General features: G+C 39.0%; 1 pseudogene; it reads left to right on the plus strand.

The window, feature by feature from the left end:
- Nucleotides 1-457: 457 nt before the first annotated feature.
- Nucleotides 458-1074, plus strand: LOC149134068 (uncharacterized; annotated as a pseudogene).
- The last annotated feature ends 4207 nt before the right edge of the window (nucleotides 1075-5281 follow it).

A 5281-nucleotide genomic window follows, 5' to 3' on the forward strand; every position in this document is an offset into this window, starting at 1 on the left:
TATCTCCATACTCATATGATATTCACTATCGCCCAGAATCCAGCAACATCGCTCCGGATACATTCACGAGGGTACGCTGTCCAGCAATTACTTCACATTCACTTTATGAGTTACATGCAGCACTGTGCCATCCTAGTGTAGTACGCCTTCATCATTTCGTCCGCAGTAAAATCTTCCATATTCGTTAGAGAACGTGAAACAAATATGTAGGAATTGCTCTATATGTCAAGAAGTGAAACCACAGTATTATAAACCAAACTCAGTTAACTTAATTAAGGCCATGCAGCCCTTCGAGCGAAGTTCCATCGATTTCAAAGGTCCGATTCCTTTCGCGAAACATCCTTATCTCCTAACAATAGTTGACGAATACTTTCGGTTTCCGTTTGGTTATCCAATATCTGACACATCAGCTTAGACTGTAATAAAGTGTCTAACAGACTTGTTCTCAGTTTTTGGTATGCCCAGTTATGTACATTCAGATCATGAAACTGCCTTTAAGAATGGTTTCTCAGTAAGGGCATTGCAACGAGTAGGACGACACCATACAATCCCACTGGAAACAGTCAAGTAGAAAGATATAATGGTATTATTTGGAAGTCAGTACTACTCTTTTTGAAAACCCGTGTCCTTCCAGTATCTTCATGGGAGACAGTTCTTCCAGACGCGTTGCATTCAATCAGATCTCTACTTTGTACGTCCACTAACGTCACTCCTCATGAACGTCTTTTTAACTATCAAAAACGTTCAGCAACAGGAACATCTATGCCAACATGGCTTCTTAACCCAGGACCTGCGCTTGTTCAAAGGAACAATCGCACTAACAAGTATGACCCTATCGTGGACCAAGTTGGTTTAATCGAAGTCAACCCCCAATACGCTCACGTCCGTTACCCAGACGGTCGCGAAACCACAGTATCCACAAAACAATTGGCATCACCAGAGAAGATTAATCCAACTGATAACCTAGCCCAAATATTTGTCCCTCAAGAGCCAGACAGAGAGCCAACTGAAATTTCTCCTCCTCCTCCTCCTCCTAGCAATAACCGTCAAGAACAAAAAGAAGAATCCCCTTAGCTGCGTCGATCACAAAGGATTTGAAAAGCCCCGAAAAGGCTTCATCTATGATTTTTTCCTTCTTTTTCTAGGAGAGAGTGAGTGTTATGCAAATAACGTTGATATAAAGAGCATGCGCATTTGACAGGAAGAGGAAGTGAGAGAACGGCCATTCGGAATAACGTACAGGACTATGACTAAAAATTAGTTTCTTTGAACCAGGATTTACTGGTTATACTTTACACTATCCTAAGAAAAGTTCAAGGAAACCAGCTGGGTCTGCCTCAAACAATGTCAGATTTTCCCTCAATGTTACAAACCTAGTGCGCTTTTAATCAGGTAATCAGAAGACGTGGCAGCCACCGAGTAAAAACCTTCGTCATGCCAAATTCATTGTGCAGAATATTCTCAACCCTCTCACGAGAAATGCTAATAGTATTTACTATTTGATTTATAGTCAATCGCCTGTCATCCATCATCACGTGGTGAACACGATCAATGTTTTCCTCGGTGGTAGCATTTGCAGGACGTCCAAACCTTAGGTCATCTTCAAGATTCTCTCTTCCTTTCCAAAATTCAGCTGCCCACTTTTGCACCGTTGATAAAGCTGGAGCATCATCCCCTAATGTCGCAATCATGGCAGCATGAAGGTCCTTGGGGGCTAAACCATTTTTCTGAAGGTACATGACTATACCACGATGCCAAATGTTGTCAATTTTTAAGAGAAGTCGCTACTAGTTACTTTTGAAGTCTTCTTTGAACAGTCAGATATCGGTTTATCCAGAAACATGTAGTTATTAATAAAGAAGGTTAATAAGAAACAATGTCGTTATTAATAAAGAAGGTTAATAAGAAACAATGTCGTTATTAATAAAGAAGGTTAATAAGAAACAATGTCGTTATTAAGAAGGAGTGTTTAAATTAATGTATACAAGAATTCTCAGCTTTAACATTGCTTCTTCATAGTCAGCCAATAAACTTTTTAGCTCGCCCTTGTACATCAAGGATGGGTGGAGGGTATGGAGGAGGTGGAATAGATGGATGGATTGAGAGGAAGAGAGGAGTGGATAGATGGATGGATTGAAACGGATTAGAAGTTCACTTTTTCGCTGTGGAAATATTTGTTTTTTAAATGTATTAATATGTTTTTATTTTAATAAGGTTTATAGCAATAATATTTTTTTTTATTGTATTGACTGAGAGATGATTTCAATGCATTACAACGCTAACTTCCTAATCCGCTTCAACAAACGGAATGCTATATCTAAAAGATACTTTAAAAAAAAATAATCACATGCGATTGTAAGATAACTCAAAAAGTAATGCAGCGAAAACAATATTAACTATTTACAAAGCAATGTATTCTTTAGCCATAAAGCTAAGTAAAAAGCATTCTCCATTGTTCTCAGAATAATAATCTCTCACCGTTACGCAAGCCAACTCTTCTTTTATGTTTTTCTAATTCTTTTTCGTTGAGAGACTGACACAAAACCGCGTATTTATTAGACAGATAGATTGATTTCGTTTCATTGTTTGAAATGCTTTGAAAGAAATTAAGCCAGCGTAAATTCGTTGCAGTATCATTTTTTACCAAAATTATCAATTATTCTTCTGTTGTGAATTATATTGGTCGACCCTGTCCTGAACAAGCAAAGCAATACCAAACTAATAGATATTAATTCTTTTCTGTTTTTCTTTTTCAATACTTTTTGACATTTCGATATTGTTTTGGTTTATGACCATTAATTGGAAGTGGAAAATCATCGTAAGTAAACAACATTGACATTTCAAAAAAATTTTTTTAAATGAAATTTTGAAAAAAGATTTTTTTTTTTGTTTTTTTTTTTGGTTTTGTTTTCAGAAAGTATATATGGGCGCAGGCGTGGCTGTTTGGTAAGAAACTAACTTCTCAGCGAGCTGGCAGAAACGTTAGCAGACCGGGCGAAATGCTATGCGGTATTTCGTCTGTCTTTATGTTCTAAGTTCAATTTCCGCCAAAGTATACTTAGCCTTTCATCCTTTCGGGGTCGATAAATTAAGTACCAGTTGTGTACTGGGGTCGATGTAATCGACTTAATCCCTTTGTCCTTGTTTGTCCCCTCTATGTTTAGCCCCTTGTGAGCAATAAAGAAATAAGAAACTAACTTCCCAGCCGCATTGATTCCGGCTTCAGTATCACTGTGTGACATCTTGGGCAAGTGTCTTCTATACCTCGGACCGGCCAAAGCCTTGTGAGTGGGTTTGGTAGACGGAAACTGAAAGAGGCCCGACATATATGTGTGTAAGGAACGACCGTGCGAACTCGAAAAGGAGAAATGGTGACGAATGGAAAAACAGAGGACTCCTTTTATTTAAACGCGTCGCACGGCCGAACACACAATAATATATATCAGAGATGATATACATAATGTTATACGACGATAACATAGATGACCAGTAATGAAAGACCACAACCGTATTAGATGAATAACAGAGATATTTATTATGGCGTCAAAGATGTATGTCTGTGTGAGAGTGTGAATGCGACATATAAGAACATAATCAAAGACAGGCCGTCGTACAAATAAAAGTGTGTATGTGAGTGATACATGTGTGTGAGTTATTACAGCAGATAGAAAGAGTCAGTAACACGTGAGCAATTATACCAGTTCTTTAGTACACTATGAGAAAAGTTCTGTATGTGAAAGTGAGGAGGCTGAGTGTGGCAGAGCTGATCACTAGTTGTGATGTCGTGGCATCGATGCCGGGCCGTGATTCTTGTTATACAGATGTTCGTCGTTTGGCAGAGCTTATCACTAGTTGTGTTTTGGCTTCGATGCCAGGGCCTTGAGGACAGACGTTTATCGCAGGCTGAAATCTCTTGTCTGTTTATTATCGTGGTGAAGCTAAGTCACCTAACAGAATCGAAGAGAGAGATGTGTGCCGCGGTGGTTTAGTTTGGTGTACATAGAAAGTCGTGTTGACGCTGGTGGAGATTGATGCTTGGTAGTAATCGTGTTGGTCATGACGATGTTGCTGGTTAGTAGTCGTAGACTCGTATTGTTGATGTGGCGACGGCGGTGGTCATCGTTGGCTGGACAAAGCTGTTGAAGTGGTCGCTGGCTGATTGTTGCTGCTGCTGTCGTATGGTACACGGAACAGTCTCTAAGAGAAACTGAACCGAGACCAATTTGGTGGGTATGAGTTGCTCTATTTAAAGCGTTAAGAGGGCTCCAAGACGGTGATAGAAAAACACTATCACGTGACCTTATTAAGAGCTGTGATTGGTCAGTTTGCGTTCTGGCGGGAACGGTTCGAAGAAGTTGCCAATTCGAATAATGATCAGTCACGTGATGACAAGGTTGATGTTTTCCGCTACGTCCGCGTTTGTTTATATTTAAATGAGAAGAATGGCGATAGCAGTTTTGTATCTAATGGCGGTAGGTAGTTTCACTACATGTGTATGCATGTGTGTGTGTGTGTGTGTGTGTGTGCGTGTATTTGTCTGTATTTGTCCCCCACCACCGTTTGACAATCGGTGTAGGTGTGTTTACGTCCCCGTATAGTGGTTCGGCAAAAGACACCGATAGAATAAGTCCAGGTTTTAAAAGATAAGTACTAGGATCGATTCATTCGATTAAAAATTCTTCAAGGCGGTGCCCCAGCATGGCCACACTCTAATGAGTGAAACAAGTAAAAGATAAAGGGTTAAAGAATTAAAAACTTTTTAGCACTATTAAAAATTTTCATTTATTTTTTTCCAAAATTATAATCTCCGTTGTTGAAAGCATGAATCCGAAAGAATTCTAGGGTATAAAAAAAAATGGAGAGTGGGGAGCTAGAGTCCTCGTCGAATGAATCTGCCTGAACATTGCCGAAGAGTGCCAAAGAATCAAACTTTCAATAATGATAATTTTCGTTCTTTTTCGCATTTTTATTTATATTAGTATTATTTATATTACTATTATTATTATATTAGTATTAACCGGAGTATTCAGCAGTCACCCGATGTCGTGATTCGCCAGAATATTGCCCACGTGATCAACAAAATCTGACTAATCACGACTTCGCGTGGAATAAGCTTCAGCAACAATCTCAACTTTTGACGTACTCCTTTCTGTTTTATCGACCCCAAAAGGATGAAAGGCATGGTTTATTGACTTCAGCGGTATTTGAGCTCAGAACATAAAAAGCAGGAAAAATATCACGTGGTATTTTTTCCGACATTCTACTGATTCTACCAATCCAT

This window comes from Octopus bimaculoides, chromosome 9 (assembly GCF_046866305.1).
Source record: "Octopus bimaculoides isolate indiv1 chromosome 9, ASM4686630v1, whole genome shotgun sequence".
NCBI lineage: Eukaryota > Metazoa > Mollusca > Cephalopoda > Octopoda > Octopodidae > Octopus > Octopus bimaculoides.